Source organism: Loxodonta africana, chromosome 27 (assembly GCF_030014295.1).
Source record: "Loxodonta africana isolate mLoxAfr1 chromosome 27, mLoxAfr1.hap2, whole genome shotgun sequence".
In the NCBI taxonomy this organism is placed as follows: domain Eukaryota; kingdom Metazoa; phylum Chordata; class Mammalia; order Proboscidea; family Elephantidae; genus Loxodonta; species Loxodonta africana.
Window position 1 is genome coordinate 3,552,262 of NC_087368.1, and position 21,288 is coordinate 3,573,549.

The 21,288-nt window shown below is 42.3% G+C and overlaps 1 long non-coding RNA gene across 2 annotated transcripts in view; it reads left to right on the top strand.

Annotated features, from left to right (window-relative positions):
* The first annotated feature begins 925 nt into the window (after positions 1-925).
* The window catches only part of LOC135228729 (uncharacterized), a 35,430-nt gene continuing 15,067 nt past the window's right edge, over positions 926-21,288 (top strand). Inside the window, exons 1-3 of one of the 2 annotated variants that reach the window (XR_010319519.1) lie at positions 926-1,864; positions 4,131-4,479; positions 10,165-13,415. This is a non-coding gene — a long non-coding RNA (uncharacterized LOC135228729). The remainder of the gene's footprint in view (positions 1,865-4,130; positions 4,480-10,164; positions 13,416-21,288) is intronic. The other variant, XR_010319520.1, reaches the window with a different exon arrangement.

The window sequence follows — 21,288 nt, forward strand, 5'->3', positions numbered from 1 at the left end:
TTTTACAATAGTTGAGATACGAAGAGGTGTATTCATCCTCCCAGTCATTCTTTTATTTATCTATTAAGAATTCTCTGAGTTGGAACCGACTCAACTGCAATGGGTTTTTTTTTTTTTTTTTTTAATGCAGCAATTAGGGGCAAAACCTGCCACAGTGATTATAGCAAGTTTAGCTGGTGGCAGACAACTAGCTGTTCCCCCAAAATTTGTTCTCTCCTTCCGTAGAGTTGTCCCTGGGAAGTTGCTGCCAAGCCAAGGACTGTATGTCCTGCCCCTGCATCTAGGTGGAGGTGATAAGATGAGCTCTCAGCAGTGGAATGTGAGCATAAATGATGGATGCCTCTTCCAGGCCAAAGCTTTGAAGAAGCAGACATGCCTTCCTCACCGTCTTGTCTTCTGTCTGCCGGTTGAATCTTGAAGAAGTCAGCCTGGGTCCCGGAATGACTCATGGAACAAAGTGCCCCCCAGTCCCCTTCCACAATATTCAAGACCCACTTTGGACATCCCAGGATTGAATGATAAACTTCTATTGTGCTAAACTATTGAGATTTTGGGGTTTGTCTGCTACAGCGGCCACTTTTTCCTCAACTAATAGGAGAGGCATCAATTAGGGATTTTGTATGGGGGCCCTGATTTCCCTGCCCATCATGGTTGGTATGGCAGGTATTGCAAACTGGATCACTCAACTCTATTCCAACCCCTTTGTAGTGGGAAAGCTAAATGGAAGAACGTCAAAGATATTTCCTCATTTCCCAGACACCCATTTCTAGTTCAGGCTTCACATGAGACACAGGTTGTTCCAGGTGGGCATACTTGTGTGTGATTTAGGAGGCAGAAATGAACATAATGAGTGCAGGTCATGCTCCTACTATTTCTACTGTTTCTTCTATCAACCATGTTTGTGAGGCTACAGATGATAGAAAAATCCACTTGCAAGGGCTTAAATAAATAGGAACTTATTTTTTCAGCTAACAAGAAGTTTGGAGGTAGGCAGATACTGGTGTTGGTTCATGAATTCAACAGTGTCAGGGTCAGCATCTGTGCAGTTCTTTTGGATGTCCCCTCGTGGTTGCAAGGCCATTGCTGCAGCTCCATCCATCACATCTGTATTTCAGGCAGGAAAAAAAAAAAAAAAGAAGAAGAAGTAGAAAACGGGAACAGCAATGCCAACTGCTTCTTTTTATCAGAAAGGCAAAAGCTTTCCCAGAATACTTCACGACAACTTACCTGTAGGTCTCACTGTCCAAAACTGGGCACATTGCCACCTGAACAAATTTAGGGTTCTGTTGGCATGCAAGAGGGAAGGATAACCTATAGGGTACCCTAAAACATAGAAGTCATGGTCACTGTTCTGAAAAAAAAAAAAATTTAGGGTTCTGTTGGCATGCAAGAGGGAAGGATAACCTATAGGGTACCCTAAAACATAGAAGTCATGGTCACTGTTCTGAAGGACCTGATAATGGCTTTATAGAAACAAAATATATGCATGTACATTTGAATAATAATACCAGAGTTAAGAAAAGTTATAAGACAATAATGTAAGTTACAGGGCAGACATTTTAGAGGAGATGGGAATTGTAGGGGTTTTATTTTTTTTAATCTATCCCACCTCATTTTCAGGAGGGCTGTTGTGAAGAACCATGCATCTCAGCTGAACTCTGTGGATAGCCTCTTGCTTGCCCATGGTGCCATGCTTGCATCACCTGCCAGAGAAAACCAGTGTTCTGAGTGAGTGTCCAGATGAAGTGCCCTTGGCAGGATTGATGAACAGGAAGTGGTAAACTTTGACCTGGTCCTGGGAGAATGAGAAGATACTACAAGGACCGAGGAAAGGGTCCTGAACACAACTCCAGAAGTTAATTTTGTGAGTAGAGCGTTTCCCTGGATGCCAGAAACGCTAAGGATGGCCACCTTCCTGTAATTAACCCGAATCTCCTTAGTCACCCAGACATAATGCAGGCTCTGAATTTGCCTCCAGAGAGGAAAGGGCCCTCACCCTGGAATCACTGGCACTTGCCTTTCGACGTGAGATTTATTGACATGAATGATCCCAGTCCTCTATGGAGTTGCCTTGACCACGGAGATAATAATTTACCTTCTATGGCAGCAGTGCTCCTGAGGAATGAGCATTAAGTATTTGCAATGAGTATTTTCTGGTTTTTATTTAAATTTGTTGGCTTTTGTGATATTTGTCCCTGGATCATTTGTCATTCAAGCTCAACTTTAATTTTCTCACTAACATGGTTCAACAACCCATTAGGATGCTGCTTTGGGAAAGGATGAAAATCTACAGAAGCACCTCTCCCATATCCCTAGGTCCTTACCACTTCGTTGTGTCTCAGGCCTGCTTCCAACTGCCAGTCTCGAACCTCTCTGCCTGAGGGCTCTCTTGGAAACTGTGGAAAGTCTCTCTCTGTCTGCCCACACTGCAGGCCAGAGTGCCCAAGACTCATACCACCCTCCCTTCAGGGTAGCTGTCAACCAAGGACTGATGGGATTTGATGAACATACATACCTCAGCTCCTCCACCCCTGTGGTAGGATAACCCTGATGAGTGTGTTATCCCACATGTGTGAGCATGTGAGGCAGGAGCCCATGGCTTGTTGCCTACCAGACCTTTGGCACTTTATCTCTTGTAGAATCTCTCTAGGCGGCTCCCTGGGCTGGACTCCTCTTTCCACCATTAGTTAAACCTGGAGATAGCAGTGCTTCTTCTCCTTGGTCTTCCTGGGGTTGCCAGGGCTTTTTATTTTCCAGAGTTGATTGATAACATTACCATTCCTCACTTGATGTGCCAGCCTGCTTAGGGGAACCAGTGCAAGGCAGATAGGAGAGAAGAACTCAATGGGTTACCTCAGCTCCTGAATTTTCCCCAAACATCCTTGTTGAAAAAAGAAACCAGTTCCTAAAATTTAGTACCACTCTTTGGCCAACTTTAACCTGGAGAGATTATAAATACGCTTTTTTTTTTTTTTTTTAAGAACTTTTCATTAACCCAGGTGAATTCCCCCTTTTTTTTTTTTGCAGATAGCCTTTTAGGAAACGCAGTGTGGGCAGAAGAAGGAAGCTGGCTGTCTAGGCTTCGGCAATATTGATGTTAGTTGACTCAGAGAGTCAAAGAGACAGAACGTCCCTTGAACATTAAGGAGTCAAAAAGAGATCCCTAAGCACTCAAAAAAGTCATAGAAAAAGGGAAGTTTAAAAAAAGAAAGAAAAGAAAATGTATTAAACATCTACCCTCAGCTTGGCACTTACCTTTTTTTTTTTTAATCAATTTTGCCACCGTCTGTCCTCTCCCTCATCTCCTAGGGAAGAGGTTGCATACCTCTAGGGGGAGTGTCTTAGTTATCTAGTGCTGCTTTAAACCAAGAGAAATTTATTTTCTCAGTCTAGTGGCTAGAAGTCCAAATTCAGGGCAACAGCTCCAGGAGAAGGCTTTCTGTCTGTCAGCTCGGAAGAAAGGTCCTTGTCATCAATCTTCCTTTGGACTAGGAGCTTCTTTCCGCAGGAAGCTCAGATCCAAAGGACACGGTCTGCCCCCGGCGCTACTTTCTTGGTGATGTGAGGCCCCCTTTCTCTCTGCTTGCTTCTCCTTTTTAAAACTCAAGAGAGATTGGTTCAAAACATAATCCAATCTTGTAGATTGAGTTTTGCCTCATTATCATAACTGTCTCCTATCCCACCTCATTAACATCATAGAGGTAGGATTTACAACTCATAGGAAAAACACATCAGATGACAAAATGGTGGACAATCACACAATACTGGGAATCATGGCTTAGCCAAATTGATACTTGTATTTTGGGGGGATACAATTCAGTCCATGACAGGGAGCCATTCTTGAGAAGCATGGAAAGTCCCTTCTTGGGGATTTCCCCCTTTCGCTGGAAAGTTTGCAGACCATCTCCCATTCCCCCATGATGATCCATTGCTCCTTGCTTCTGTATTCTTAGATGCTTAGGCCTCTGTTTGTCTCTGACTTCCAGCTTCTGTAAAGGGGCTCTCACCCTCTCACCCCCCTTTAATGTCCATATTGGACAAAGCTATTTGGCTTGACCAGCCCCTTTTTCAGCTGCAAGCCTGGCCTCCGGCCCAATGATAAGCACCCACCCTTCTTATTTCTATTTCAGATATTGAGCTGCTCACAGCTCTGTGGGTCTCCTGCAGATTAACTGGGCTAGGCATTCTGTCCCAGGCCTCAGGCTGCAGGTTGGGTTCAAGTCTGCTCCGCATGTCTTGTTCTGGAGCCTAGGCCAAAGGGTCAGCAGCTACCTAGAGCATGTTCTTCTCATGGTGGATCAGCAGAGCACAAGGGAGCACCCCAGCCACGCAAGCACATTTCAGGCCTCTGTTGACATCAGGTGTCCAGCCAGAAGTTGCGAGGCAGGTGTCTTCCACTCTCCATGAAGCCGTTAGTGGACTGTGAATGATTTTATTACAAGAGGATGACAAACATGGACCAGTAATTCAGTGTCTCAGGTACCTATGGTCATGTTGATGTGTGTCTCTTTAAATAGAACTTTGTTCCCATTTGGGCTTTTCCGAGTAGCCAAAATAAGTGTCTATGTCGCTGGGAACGGAGGAAGTGGGGAGAAGGAAGAAGCAGAGAGTTAGCGTGGCACGTTTCCACTCTCAGGACACTGAGTATCTACAACTCCGTGTTGGTGTGTTCCTGTATGTGTTTATTCATATGAGAAAGAAATGCAAAGAAGGACATGAAAGTTGTAAAACTGTTTTGAAGTTCATTCATTAACTTCTAAAAAGAAAGCCCGTCAAATTCTGAAAGACAGACAAATGCTTAAAGGCATATTAAGGGAGTAAGTACCTGGTGCACAAAAAAAGTTTTTAACTTTGACTAAGCCCTGTTTTTAAGGGAAAAAAATAGAAACCATCAGCTACGATGTTGCAAAACTGTCAAGTAGAAAACTCACAACTGATAAGTCACTTGACTAATTCACAGGGAGGGAGGGGAAGGGAAGAAGTTGGTGGTCCTACCAGTATTTGCTGGCAAATTCTGACTTACTCTTCGGTAGCCACCAGTTGACAAAATTGACACTATTCAAAAACTTGTGACTAGTCCCAGTATTTAAAAAAAGAAAAGAAAATTTTGAGACAAACAGAGACATCTGGAAAAAGATGTTCTTGGTTTTCCCATAGTAACTACGTGTGGCTGAGTGCGCTGGGACACTTCTCTCCTGGGACCATTCCCGCAGCAAGTCCTGGGCACTACTTCTATTTCCACATGCAGCTCACATGAGCAGCCGCACATTTTCTGGGCCCTCAGCCACACAGCCCTCCTCATCTGTTGTCTCAGGCCAACATGAATTGCACACGCTTTAGAACAGGGTCTTACCCATAAATACTCAATGCTTTTCATCTTCAAAGCGCTGTGCAAGGAATACCTGGTCTGTGCTGAGCATTCATGTCCAATCTTATTTTATGGCGTAGTTTTGCTTACTAATGACTGTTGTTGTAGTTGTTAGTTGCTATAGCATCAACTCTGACTCATGGCGACCCCATGTGCAACAGAAAAAATGTTGCCTGGTCTTGTGCCATCTGCACAATTGCTGGTGTGCTCAAGTCCATTGTTGTGGTCACTGTGTATTTTGAGTGCCTTCCAAGCTAGGGGGCTCATCCTCCAGCACTATACTGGGCGATATGCTGTTGTGATCCATGAGGTTTTCATTGTCAAATGTTTTCATCATATTTTGGAAGTTTTCAGTGATTTTCTTTAAATATTCTTTCTGTCCCTTTTTCTCTCTCCTCTGTGACTCCCAAGATGTGTATGTTGGTTAGCTTGATGGTGTCCCAGAAGTCTCTGAGACCCTGGTCATTTTTCTTCATTCATTTTTTTTTTTTTTTTCTATTTCTCAAATCAGATAATCTTAATAGTCTTGTCTTCAGGTTTGCTGATTCTTTTTTTTTTTTTTCTGCCAGTTCACATCTGCTCTGGAGCTCCTCTAATGAATGTTTCTTTTTTAGCAATTGTACTTTAAAACTCTAGAATTTCTTCCTTTTTTAAAAGTATAACTGCTTTCTCGTTATCAATATTCTTTATTTGGTGAGACATTAATCTCACATTTTCTTTGACTTTTTGGACATGATTTCCTTTGTAATAGCTGATTTAATGTTTTTGTCTAGTAAATCCAAAATATGGGTGCCTCGGGAACAGTTTGAGGTATACTTTTTTATTTTTTTGCATGTCTCATAATTTGTTGTTAAAGACCGGATTTTTTACTTAATATACTGTGGAAAACCGAAATTGTATTCCCCACCTCTGTAGGATTTGTTGTTGTTGCTGTTTGTTTAGTGTCTTTCTTGGATTACTTCTGTAAAGCTTGTATTCTTAGTTGTGTGCGGCCACTGAAGTCTCTGCTTGGTTAGCTTATCCATAAACACATTGCTGCCGAGTGGATTCTGACTCAGAGCAACCCTATAGGACAGAGTAGAACTGCTCTATAGGGTCTCCAAGGAGCAGCTCGTGGATTTGAACAGCCAGCCTTTTGGTTGGCAGCCTGAGCTCTTAACCACCATGGCACTGGGGTTTCTTAGTGTCAGCAAATGATGAGACAGAGATTTCCTTAAATGCCTTAAATCAACAAGTCTCCCAGCCTTTTCCAAGGGGCTCAGTGTGTGTGAGGCACGGCGTCAATGCCTTGGCAGGCATTTTACAGCTTTACCTACCCTTTAGTTCCTTCTTGTGCAGAGCCTCAAGGCCAGCAGTTGTGAGAAAATAGGGTCTTCTCAGGTCTTCCCTGGGCACAGCACAGCTCTGCATATGCACGAGACCTCCTGGAATCTCAGAAACATGTCTGGACTTTATAAAGTCCCCGTGGACATCTCACTCTCAATCTTTTTCTTTTTTTAATTAATGTTTTTGGTCTGCCTCTTGTTAACCCCTACCAGTGTTTCTACTTTAGGCAGCTGTGATGTTAAGCAGTCGCTACTAATTATTTCTGACAAATGCCCTGGGGACAGGGCTGGTCTCACAGAGTGAGTCAATGAAGAGAAACTCTGAGAATAAAGCTTTTTCAGTGAACTGCCAAACTGGTGAAATAGTGACAGTTCTCGGGGGATAGGACTTTTGGGGGAGCTTCAAACCTTTTCTGCTCCCTCTGGTGGCTACTAGGCTGCTGGTTTTCGTAGCTGCTGTGGTTATGAGGCTGTTGGTTTTCAAGGTAACTATAGAGCTGGAGAGAGGGATATGGGAATAGGTCAAGTTAAAATGCCACAAAGCTTGCGGTTCTTACAATGATTCGGTATTTTTCTTGAATAAATGCGCCTAGGATTGTTGCAAGGTACTTCCAGTTCGAGATTATCATGTTGTCAGTGTTACATCTAACAAACAAGACATGTTGACGCAGGGTATGCATGATGTCAAAAATGCTTAGATATTCACACTTAGTGATTTAAATAAGTCAAATTCAATCACAGAATCATTTCTTGTGTAGCTCCTATGATGAGCCAAGTACCGCACCCTGGAGAATAACAAAGGTGAGTGAAACTGTATTATTTAAGATTCTCACTGTAGAAGCAGACAGAAACTCACCTGAATCTTGTGTAGGCGAAAGGGAGGCTTGTTGGGATGGTCCAACAGTGCCCTGCACAGATCAGAAGTAAAGATTGCGTGGAAATGAGAATGTCTCAGCCAACACCAACATGGGTAGAAGACAATACCCAGAGAAGAATTCTTCTGCACACTTACTTGAACCCTGAAGCCTTGGCTCCTATGGAACCCAGAAAAAACTCTGGGGAGTGGTGAGATTAGAGCTCTACCACTTGAAAGTTATAAAAAAGTAAATTAAAGAAGTAGTTTCTTGTAGGATTGAACTTGTAGTTTGAGATTTGTTCCTACCTCCCTTAAATGTTTACAGAATTGGTGTTACACCACACATTCTGTTTTATTCATGAAAAAAAAAATAGGTTATGGGCATTTTTCAGTGTCCTTAACCTGGTTTTATGGTATATTTCTTCAACTAGATGTGTTATAATTTATTCTGTCTCTTTATGTGGGACATATAGTTTCCAATTTTTTATTATTACAAACGATGCTGTGAGAAATAATTTTCACATTAAACCCTGTCTGTCAGGCTTTTGCAATACTTTCATATCTCCTACATTTACAGTATTTTTCTTGTTCTCATTTTATCTTTATCACAATTGAACATTCCGTTAAATTTATTGTTTTATATTGCATTGTATGCATTTTAATGAGGTGCTTCTCAAATTCTTCGTGGAATAGGATAAGACACAATAAATAAAAGCAGAATGCCCATATTTGTAAAACAAAAATCAGTAAGCTTAGTGTGACAAATATGAGTTCACAGGGATGAAATTGCCCAGATAGTCTAATGGATCTATGAGTTACAGAAACTTAGTCACAGAACGCTTAAACGCTCAATGCTCCCTATCTGTAAAATAGAGATGATAATAATAACAATACCTTCTTTATAGAATTGTTACGAAGTCTAAATGAAATAATTATGTATACCAATTAATACAGTGTTTGGCTCTTTGTAAGGGCTCCAAAAGTGTTATTATTAGTAGTATCATTGATGGCCACTCAAAGGTAACCAGTGGCAAACAGGAAGTAATGTGATGGCCCACTTAAGTGACTAGATGACCGTGCTGGCCACCACAGCATTTTCTGGCAAAGCCAGCTCTTAATTTTAACCCTTCTTCAGGGCTTTCATAAATTATGACTATTTTGGTTTGAGGTAACAAAAACTCAGGTCAGACTAACACAAGCAAAAAAGGAGATTATAACATTGATATGGACATTTTTCCTGGAATCTAGTGGCAGCAATGATTTGGGCCTCAGGATCCCAGTGGAACCATGGATTTGAAAGACTTCATGACTTCTCGCCGTGGCTTGCCTCTGCTCCTCTCTGGGTCTTCTTATCTTTTCTCTCTTGTAATGACTGGTTTCTTCTCCTACTTAGTCTACACAGAGGAACACGGCCACCATTGGACCAAGGTTTTACATGTAGCAGGTTCAGCAGCCTGGAGGGAAACCCAACCCTGGGACCAAAGTCAAGGCCTAAAGCCCAAATTCCTAGTGGTCAGGTTGATGACCACCGTCTGTCACTTTGTGGTACTTGGTGACTTGTGTGTTGCTGTGATGGGGGAAGCTATGCCACCAGTGTTTCAAATGCCAGGAGGGTCACCTGTGGACACGTTTTAACAGAGCTTCCAGACTAAGACAGACTAGGAAGAAAGGCCTGATGATCTGCTTCCAAAAAATTAGTGAAAACTTTATGGATCACAACAGAATATTTATCCAACTCACTTGTTTTGGGCACCACTGTGCCACCCGGGCTCCCGACACATCATCAGAAGGGACCGATTGCTGGAGGAGGACATCATGTTTGGTAAAGTAGGGGGCCAGCAAGGGTGAGGGAGACCCTCAGGTGAGATGGACGGGCAGAATAGCTACTATGGGAGACTCGAACCTGCTGGTGACTGTGAGGCTGACACAGTCCCAGGCATCGTTTTGCTCTGTTGTATGTAAGGTTGCCCTGAGTTGGAGTCGACTTGACGACAGTTATCTATCTACCTGTGATTGATTAGCCTACATTGGGATGGATGCCTATCCCAGAATCAATCACTTGTAGCTAAAGGAGCTACACTGTTGCATAGCCTGCTGCCACGATAACCATGTGGCTTGGTTCTCAGAAAATGGAAATGCAAAATCCAGAAAAGTAAGGACTAAAGTCAGATAAATAGGTAATAGATGCTCGTTACAGTCCCTCCTCCCCACCATCTTCCTGTGGTCATTGAGAAAGCAGTTTATGCAGGAGCGCAAACACTCATCCGGGGAGTGGGAATTGATGACTAGGCTTGGTCATTCTGTCCCTTAGCTTGTAGGCATACCTTCCTCTGAGCTCCCTCTGTTTTTCTCTACCCGTGCCCACTCTCCAGCCTGTAGGCAAAGTAAGGCTTGCCGAGTGTTCCAAGTGAAAGGTGCTGTCACATTTTACACAGCCCTTAGGACCATCACTTGGAACACTTTGGTCCTTTGTGTCCTGAGACCAAGCACCTTGGTGCTCGGTGGAGGTGTCTTGAAGAGGTGTTAAGCACCAGCTGACAGAGATGGTGAGGTGGTGTGTTTTAGAGCCTAACCTGCTATCAGGGAACATACAGATTTTGTTATTTCCGTATTAGCAGCTTCCTCTCTGTGGACTTTGTCACATGAATTTCGGAAGGATGGAGTGTTTTCCTGGTTGACACCTTAGAATCGCTCTTTGTGGCACAGTCAGAAATATTCCCAGGTCTCACTGGCTGCTGCGAAGTCTGAGCTGCTGAAGACAACCTCTGAGTGTCACTTGACACAGTGTGCGAGGTCGGGCGTGGCTGAGCTGCTTGTCTGGACACAAAGCCAGAGCATTATGTGCCCTGCAGAAGGCCCATCGCCCTGGAGCCTGCCCAGGAAGGAGACTGACACGTGTGGGTCATTCCACGGAGCCTTTTCCTCTTCACAGAGCAGAGCAGTCCTTACACTTCCAGAAGAAAATGACAGGGAATGTGCTCAGACAGAGGGACAACGTTACCACTGCCTTCTGGACAGCCCTTTCTTTGTGGACTCGTACCGGTCATTCTTTTACCCATCGTATCTAATCCTTTTTTTTTTTTTTTATCTAATCCACTTCTATTTTGTGTTCTTTAATAAAGGAAAGAAAGGCAACAGTTATTTCATGAATTCCTTCTGTGTGCTACAAGCAGCGCTGTGCGTGCTGGAGATGGTTTGTATAGGCTCACGAGAGCCAGCTGTTTGCTTTCCAGGAATTTTGCAAGAAACTGTTAAACAGGGCCTTAATCAAAAATTAAAATATGTTAACATAATTAAAAATAATATAAACTATATTAAAATGAAAGATAAATATTCACAACTCATCACTTTTTAATTATTTGACTACATTTTACTGTTACTTACGCTGTAGCAGTTATTTATGTCTGTGGTATCTGTATGTTGGGAATATTGTAAATACCTTGCTACTGCGCAACTCTGTCGTACTGGTGGCTTGGAATTGGCCATGATGGCGGTATTTAAGTGGTGCAAACAGTTTGTGATCATCTACTAACCTAAAGGTTTGGTGGTTTGAACCCACAGAGCAGAGCTGTAGAAGAAAAGCCTGGCAATCTGCTTCCATAAAGATTACAGCCAAGAAAATCGTACGGGGCAGTTGTACTCTGTAACACACAGAGTCATCGTGAGCCAGAATTGACTCGATGGCAACAAAGTTCCTTTAGTCAGTATTTATGCCACAGAAATCAAGAAACCCTACAAATCAGGTCTTGATTTATTGCTTTGTTGATTGCCTTAGAAAGTGATGGAAAAAAGTGAAGAACATGATTAAACTTAAAAGTGTGTCATGTCTGTAGCCATTACGTTATGAATGCCACAAAAAATTGTGGATATATTTTTCCAGTATTCAAAACTATTGCTGGATTCAGCAAAGAAGTTGCTCGTGTCATTGACTAAGGAGTGAAGTCTCACATACATTTTTGTTGTTTCACTTTTGTCTTACTCATTAACGTGAACAAAAATGTCAGCAGCACATCCGTGTCTTATGTTGTTGTTGGTAGGTGTCATGGAGTCGATTTGTCTCATACTCCTACTCATCCCAACCCCATGTGACAGGGTAGAACTGCCCCATAGGATTTTCTAGGCTGTAATCTTTACGGGAGCAGATTGCCAGGTCTTTCTCCCATGGAGCTTCTGGGTGGGTTCTAACTGCCAGCCTTCAGTTAGCAGCTGAGCACTTAACCGTTGTGCCACCAAGGCTCCTATCCATGTTGTAGCTACACTTATTTGTCACTTGCAGCCCTAATTTGGCTATGGATACAATGGCAAAAATCAATGAAAGCATTTCATGAAGAATTAATAACGAGTTTATCATGTATTAGTAGTAAATTATGTTCTATGTATCTTTTCTATCAATAACATTTATAATAGTTATAATCTATAACACGTATACATGCACAATTTTTGGAGAGCCAATTGTAATTTTTAGCTATTCTTAGCTATTAGTTACTCTGCCGTGAGCATATTTCCCTCCTTATCTCACTCTCCAAGACCCAGTTCAGAGGCAAATTTATTCCTTCTTTGGGGTCCTCTAGATTGGTCACAGCCCTTTCTGAAGTGCATTAGGGTCTATGCAGGTCCTGAGCAGAAAACAGAGATTTCTTAGGACAAACACAGTTGAAGGATGGGGACCTTGAATTCTTCAGCTCTGAAACTCTAGATCTGAGCTAAGTGTTTGGAACATAAACCCATTGTCATTGAGTTGATTCTGACTCATAGCAACTCTATAGCACAGAGTAGAACTGCCCCACAGGGTTTCCAAGGAGCAGCTGGTAGAATCAAACTGCCCATCTTTTGGTTAGCAACCAAACGCTTAACCACGGAGCCACCAGGGCTCCGTAAGAGGTACCCAAGAAGTGTTGGTTGAAAAACATAGCCAGTGCCTTGTGGTCTGAGATAGAGATAAAGAGAAAAGGAGGAGATCACATATATAGAAAAGAAACAATCGAGAATACTATAGACCACCTTTCTTTTTAATTAATAGACTATTTTTGAGAGTTGAGATTCTGCAAAGTACAGAGATCCTGTACACCCCTTTACCCCACCACAGTTTCTTCAATTATTAACATCTTGCATTAGTATGTTACACATGTTATCGTTGATGAATGAATATTGATACATTGTTATTAAGTAAAGTCTTTAGCTCACATTAGGGTTCACCCTTAGTGTTGTTCAGTCCTGTGCATTTTGACAAATGCTTAATGTCATGTATCCACCATTACAGTATCATACAGAATAGTTTAACTGCCCTAAAAATGCCCTGCATTCCACGTATTCAGCACCTCCGCCCCATCCCATCAACCACTGATCTCTTCACCGTCTCTGTAGTTTTGCCTTTTCCAGAATGTCATATAGTTGTAATCATACGGTATGTGGAATTTTCAGACTGGTTTCTTGCACTTATTTCCTTTCCTTGTCTTTCTGTGTTAGGCAGGACTTGCCGTGTGATGTCGAATAGCAATGGGGAGCAGGAACATATTTGCCTTGTTTCTGATCTTAGGGGAACATCATCTAGCTTCTCACCATTAAGTGTGACATCAGCTGTAGGTTTTTGTAGGTGTTCTTTATTAAGTGGAGGACGAGCCTTCTCTATTCCTAGTTTGCTGGGAGTTTTTTTTTTTTTTAAATCATAAATGGGTGATGATTTTACACCACTTTTAAAATGTAAATTTCCTTAGGATTCCTGAAGGTGACAACCTGTATAAAATACAGCCAAGCTTTGGTTGACAAAAGCCCGATGAATGAAAACCCTTGATGAGATGGAATTATTTGGAGGTGATCATGTGTAGAGAAGAATGAGACAAGTCACAAGGTAACCAGGACAACTCAGGTAATTGCCAAATCCATCCGGATGGTTTCCTTTGTAACACTCATTGAACATTCTCTTGAATGTGGCAGGCACTGGGTTTTCCATGCATCGTGTGTGTAAGGGAAGTGCCAATGGAACATTAAAAGCTCACGAGGACTTACCCTTATCCCAGCCTGCATGTCCTGCTGCGTGTCCTGGCTGCAGGCTCCTCTCCAACCCTCTTGGTGGGACCTGGAGGCTACCCCTCCTAGTCAAAGAGGTATTTCCAGTCTTTAAAACCCAGCTATTGTTCACAGGCTAAGTTTCCTGTTCAAAGAGTGTGCAGTGACCTATTTCCCCAAAATACATATCCCACCAGGATCAGATTTTCCTGGGGCTGGCCAGCCACTCCTCTCAGACGGGCGGTTCCTAACAAACTTGGAAAGAAACACAAAGATCTCCCTCCATCTTCCACTTCCTCCACCACAGTTAGTCATAACCCCAGGAGAGGTCAGCCGGAAGCTGTCCAGTCTCCAGCCCAGCCCGGTGCAGAGTAGGTGTGTCAAAGAGAACAGAACCATCATTTACATCCCCCCCACCATCCTTTCCACCATGTATTACATGCCATTTTCTCAGTGGAGCCCCACCATAAAACCGAAAAACCAAACCCAGTGCCGTCGAGTCAATTCCGACTCCTAACAACCCTATAGGACAGACTAGAACTGCCCCATAGAGTTTCCAGGGAGCACCTGGCAGACTTGAACTGCCGACCCTTTCGTTAGCAGCCATAGCACTTAACCACTACGGCACCAGGGAGCCCCAGAATAGGCAAATTAAAATGTCAGGGTGTGGGTCATCATTTCTCCCCTGGATTATTGCAGCAGACTCCCTGCTTCTGTCCTTGCCCCTGGCAAATCTGTTCTGAACTCGGAGACCAGAGGGGTCCTGTTAAATGGCACGTTAGAACCTGCCACTCCTCTGCTCAGAACCATCCAATGACCCCACTTCAATCAGAGGTAAAGCCAAAGCCTTACAGTGGCTAAAGGCTCTGCATGATCGACGCTCTACTACACCAATCCCTCATGTAGCTGATTTCTTTTGTGTTAATGTCAGGGATTTTGGTTGAGGTATATTTTGTAGACTGCAGTTACCCAGGATTGCTGATTACCTGTAGGCTTCATATAATGGTTGCTATTTTTGTGTGTAACCTTTTTGAAAAATAATTTACTTTTTTTGCTGTTGTTGAGAATATACATAGCAAAAACATATACCAATTCAAGTTTCTACATGTACAATTCAGTGTCATTGATTACGTTCTTCAAGTTGTGCAGCCATTCTCACCCTCCTTTACAGAGTTGTTCCTCCTCCATTAACATCAACTCGCTGGTTTCTAATATTCCTATCCAGTCTTTTGAGTTGCTATTATCAGTTTGATCCCATGTAGATCCATCTTAAAAGAGCATAATGCTCTAGGCAGACATTCTTTACTAGTTAAGCTAAATTACTGTTTGGTTTTCAGAAGATGTCAGGGGATATTTTTGGTTTAAGGTTTAAAGATTATCTTAGAGCAATAGATTTGGGGGTTCATCCAGCCTCCATGGATCCAGAAATTCTGGATTCCATGAGAATTTGAAATTATGTTCTGCATTTTCTCCCTTTTGATCAGGATTCTTCTATAGTATCTTTGATCAAAATGTTCAGTAATGGTCACGTAGCTGATTTCTTAGTAGTCTCTCCCTTACTTACTTCGTCTGAGCCACAGTGATCTTCTTGCTGTTCCTGAAACTCACCAGGCATACTCCCACCTCGGGACTTTGCCCTTATTGTTCCCTCTCTCTGGAACTCTCCCCTCAGGTATCCTCACAGCTCACTCCCTCATCTCCTTCAAGTCTTTGTGCAAATGTCACCTTCTCAATAACATGTATGGTACTAGTTAAAACGGCAAACTGCTCTCTTCCCCTATATTATTCTCCCTCCTCACCCTGTTCTATTTTTACCATAGAATTTATCACCTTCTATCATCCCATGGAAACCCTGGTGGTGTAGTGGTTAAGTGGTATGGCTGCTAACCAAAGGGTCGGCAGTTCAAATCCGCCAGGTGCTCCTTGGAAACTCTATGGGGCAGTTCTACTCTGTCCTATAGGGTCACTATGAGTCGATATCAACTTGACGGCACTGGGTTTGGGGTTTTTTTATCATCCCATATAATTTACATATTTTTTATGTTTATTGTTTATCTTTCAGTAGAATATAAGCTCTAAGAGGGCAGGATTTCTGTATTTTTTTGTCTATTTTGTTCACCAATGTATCTCAGATGTCTAGAACAGTGCAGGGCACAGAGTAAAAAAAAAAAAAAAAAAACAAACCCATTGCCGTCGAGTCGATTCCAACTCACAGAGACCCTATAGGACAGGGTAGAACCACCCCACAGGGTTTCCAAGGAAGCACCTGGTGGATTTGAAAGGCTAAACCTTTTGGTTATCATTGGTAGCTCTTAACCACTACGCCACCGTGGCGTAGAGTAGGAACTGAATAAACATTTGTTCAGTGAATTACATTTCATTTTAAAGATGAAGAATCTGAGATGCAGAGAGGCTAAATGTCCTGCTCAAAATCACCAATGTTAGTGAGGCAACCCGGAATAGAGATCGGTTTCCCCCATGTCAGAACCCACACTGACCTTCTAATCCTGGCTTCTCTGTCATTGACAAGTGGAATTGTAGGAGAAAGTTCTAGGGAGTTCTCTCTAGAGAGAGCTGCTCTTGGGCTTTGCTAGCTTTACTTGTTCATCAAGATCAAGAAAGCCATTAAAAAACTCTAAAATGTGGATTTTTTCATTTTTTTTGGAAATCATCCTCTTATTGGGATGATTTTATGTACATATGTTGATACTTGCAAAATAAACTTGAAACAAGGAATTTTTGTTGCTGGTAGTGGAGGAGGAGAGAGAGGTGTGGTTGAGGAGGAGGAATATAGAAACATCAGCTTAATCATGTGATGAACTGCTCTAATAATAAAGCTGGTAGCTCCTTTCTGACAGAGAGCCTGGGGAAACTGAATACCAGATAACTTTCCTTTTAAGAGACAGTTTTGCTGAGTCATTGTCCATCTCTGAATTCCCTCTCTCTTCCTTCCCACTCAGACTGCTGATTTCATTTCTAATTTATCTAAGGGGGTTTATGAGTCATCATTGACATTGCAATTTCTTTAAGGCCCTCTATTTCTAAACACTGTATTATTTCAGTTATTTATTGATGTGTAACAAACTACCCTAAAACCTAGTGGGTTGAAACAACAACCATTTATTTGCTCACCATTCTGTAGGTCAGGACTTCAGGCAGGATTCAGTGGGGTGGTCTTTTGTTCCAAGTGATGTCAGCTGGGATTATTCATTTGACTGCATTCAGTTGGTGGCTGGCTTAGCTGGAAACTTGGCTCTGTGCACACCTCTGACACCTCAGTGCTCTCACCATGGCCTCTTTCCAGGCATTTGAGCTCCCTCTCAGCATGGTGGTCTTAGGGTTTATGCTTGAAAGTTGCAAAACAGTGGTATTTCTACTATATTCTTTTGGTCAAAATAAGACACAGAGCCAGCCTATATTCAAAGGGAAGGAATATTTCTCATTGGGAGGAGTAGCAAAGAATTTAGTTATAACCCTATTTAATTCATTAAATAACCAAATATAGATGATTTGTTCCCACTTTCACCTGTGCTTCATCTCACTTCTCTGAAAAATAAATGAGGTATTCAAGGAGCCTTGATCCCATGAGCACCTAATATACGCATCTCCGTTATTTATGAACGCTCCCGCTTCAGTCAAGCACTCACTTTAGGAATTTCTCTGCTTCCAGCCCTGTTCTTCCTTGGAACCACTCTGTCTTGCCATAGAAGTTAACTCCCCAAATTCCAGAACCCCATCACCATGAATCCCTACCTCACAGCCAAACCATCCCCCATATCCATTGTGTCTGCTTTTTCTGGGACCTTGTGGCCCTAGGACATCCTTCTAAATGCAATAATTATTGCAGGATACAAGGAAGGAGAAAATCTGGTTCCCACTGGCTGAAGTTCTGATTTTGACATTGGAATTAATTTTCCCATAGGAAATAGTTGGCTCTGCCAAGTGAGAAATTTGGGTGAGCCCGGCAGCAGTTAATTTTAAGATGGAAATGCTACATCTGGGACTGAGCCCAAGCAGGACCAGAGGGCACAAGTTAACTGCATAAGCAGATAGTTCAGTCCCCCATGTCACACATGTGGTTGTACTGGCACCGCTCCCTAAGCTCACAACTATGGCCATATGTGGGATTTCATAAGAGCAGCTGAAGAAAGAGGAAGAAGCCTTAGCTTGGTTTACATTTGAGTTGGCTCAGTGTGTGGGTTCAAGCCTAAAATGGACACCTACTACATTACAGCCAAAGTCAGGGTTGGCCTTGAAAGAAAGTGGGGAGGGGAAATCTTCCCAATGGGCAGAGCTGCAAGTCATGTACCTGGTCTTTCACTTTGTGTGGAAAGAGAAGTGGTCCAATATGACAAAATATGTGTACTCATGGGCAGGGGCCAATAACTTGGCAGACTGGCTATGGGCCTAGAAGGAAAATGACTGGAAGATTGGAGACAAGGTGGTATGGGGTAGAGGCTGGCAGATGGACCTATGGAAGTAGGCATAAAGTGTGAAGATTTTTGTATCACATGTTAATGTCCACCAGAAAGCATCCATCACAGAAGAGGCATTGAACCACCAAGTAGACCAAATTCCTGGCTAGTTGACATTAACCAGCCTCCAACATTAACCCTCCAGAGCTGGCGTGATGTATTATTGAATGGATCCGTGAATGGAGTGGCCATGGTGACAGAGAGGGATATTACACATAGATCCAACTGCATGAACTTCCATTTAACAAAGCTGATATAACTACTGTCCCCTCTGAATGTCCATTCTGCCAGCAACAGAGACCAAAACTGAGCCCCTGATATGGCACTAATCTTTGAGGAGATCAATTGATCACTTGATGGCAAATTGTTTTCACAGCAATAGACAACCTATTCTGGCTTTGAGTTTGTCTTTCATGCCGGCAGAGCCTCATGCAGTACCATTATTCAGTGGCTTATGGAGAAGTTGTCCACAGGCATGAGATCCCACACAATAGAATATCTGATCAAGATAAGCACTTCAGAGTGACAGACCTGCCCGAGTGGGCCCATGATCAGATTTTAAGGGGCCATCGATCGTAACTCACACCCCCATTTCAGAGATGTTAAAATGTGAAACAATTTAGCATCTTTCAGGGTTGACCTTAACCATTCCCCTGGGTTTCTCCTGGGCTTAAGAAACTCAGATGATCTCATGGCCTCTGAGATGGGGCATCTTACCTATGGTTTGTGTGACTCAGCGCTGGCCTTTACTGTGCAGCTTTGTCCTGCTTGGTCTTTGGTAATGGCCTCCTTCTTCAGTGGCCTAAGATTACAACTAGTGAAATCCATGGTCCGTCTCTTGGCCTGACCTGTGCCTAGGGGTCCTTGGGAGTCGTGGCCCTCATCCCAGCTCTGGCAGATCCCCTGGGGCTCTGTCTATGACTTTGGCCCTATGATGCAGGCCCCTGCCTCTAAAACTGCCCAGGCGAGCTCTTTAGGCAGCCCTTTCAGCTGTCATCTGTAAACCCACCTGGGCCCTCTCTCTTCTAGACCCACCCTGCCACCATTTCTATCCCAGGTGGTGATTCCATGTTGACATGGAACGCTTGGAAATTTCCCTTCCTCTCAGAACTCCTGGTAAGAAGTAGGGCTTCCTTCAGACCCCAGAACCTGAGTCCCTACTTCCTCTTTTCAGGCTTTCAACATTCGGAGGGGACAGGGCCAGAACTGCCACTCAGAAACACTCGCCCGCATCTAACTTTCTTACCCTTCTCCAGCCTTTATCCTTCCTGTGTTTATTTCTTTGGGTATGAAAATTGCTTTTACATATCATATCAATAACCAATTTGAAAATATCATGGGGAAAAACAATTCTACTTACCATGGGGGGGGAAAAGCCCGTTGCCATCAAGTCAGTTGCAACTGATAGTGACCTATAGGACAGAGTAGAACTGCCCCATAGAATTTCCAAGGAGTGCCTGGCAGATTCAAACTGACGACCCTTTGCTTAGCAGCTGCAGCACTTAGCTACTACGCCACCGGTGTTTCCGTGTTTGCCATGGCAACTAGAACTGTGTATTACCAAGTAGCCAATTTAAAAAGGACAAGCATAAGGAAAATTTCAAACTGTATTGAGAGACAGAGAAGACTTGAATAAATGGAGAGACGTTTTATATTTGTAGTTGAGAAGTCAATATTGAAAAGATGTCAATTCTCAAACCAATCTAGAAATGTAGTGTAAATCCCAAATTATTAACATTTTTGTCAGAACTTGCCAAATTAGTCTTTTAAGAGAATATTTAATTTCAAAAGCTCAGTATATAAAAAAAACCACAAATGTGTCATAAAATCTTTCCTTCAGAAGTAATCATTCCTTATAGATTGGATTATACTCTTACACACACACACACACATCTTTTTTTTTGTTTGTTTGTTAACCTAAATGGATCATTTTTCTCATTGTGTGCTGCAATTTTTCTCACTTATCAGTATGTCTTAGACATCTTTCCAAGCTATTAATACGCAACTATCCATTCCTCTTAACCAGGGCAAATATTTGAAGGAGGGTTGCCCCATCATCCATTTATCCATCTCCCTGTTAATGGATATTTGGGTTGTTTCCAGTGCCTTTGCTAAAATAAACATTGTTATACATTTATCTTTATACATTTACACTAGCATTTCTGGAGGATCAATTCCTAAGAGTGCTATTGCTGGGTCATAGGGTGTATACAGTTAACAATTCGATCGATGCCATCAAGTTAGTCTCCAGAAATCTTGCACCTATTTACATTTCCTCAAGACAGACCATTTTCTCATATTTTTTTCAACACTGGGTGCTGTCAATCTTTTTAAAATTTTGCCCATCTCTTAAGCAAATACTGCTTCCTGTTGGTGTTGCCCATTTTCTTGATCACTAGCAGAATGGAGCTTCTTCTCATAGTTTTTGTGGCCATTTTGTGTTTCTTCTTTCATGATTCAACTATTTATGTCCTTTGATCATTTTAAAATTGTGTTTTGTTCTTTTTTATTAATTTGTAAAAACTCCATAATATATCTCATCCTTTGTCTAGTACGTATATTACAGCTGTTTTCATTTCATCTGTTTTTCTCTCTTTTTTTGGTTGTTGTTGTTATGACAAAGCTTTTAACTTTATGTAAGAGAATCTGTCAGATTCTCCTTTTAGTACCTCTGATTTGCATCATGCTAAGAAATTCCTCCTCAACCCACAACCTTAAATGCATCATCCTATATTTTCTTCTCGTGCATTTAATTCACTTGTGTGAGGTTATTATGGTGTGAGGTTGAGAGCCAACTTACATTTTCTTCCAAATCTATAACTGACAGTTTTAAGATTCCTTATTGAAAACTCCATCCACTTCCCACAGATCTGAAATGTTCCCCTCCCCACATACCAAGTTCCCATATACAACTTGGGTCCAGTTCTAGACTTCCTATTCTATTCAGTTAGTCTGTTTGTATATTCCTATACCAGGCCCATATTACAGGGTCTGAATACCTTTACATATTTTCAAAAGCAGTTGACAAAGTGAATCTAAAGCTACTTTGGTGAGTAAACAAATGAGAATAGCAAAAAGAAATAAGACAAAGGTAGTGGGTGATGAATTGTGCCATAAAATGTCTCTAATTAGGAGGCTGTGATACTAGTGAAGGGACGAAAAGACAGATTAATAGAACAGAATAACAAGTCTGTATCTTTACCTATTTACATGAGCTTAGCATATTATAGGAAACCGTGGTGGCATAGTGGTTAGGAA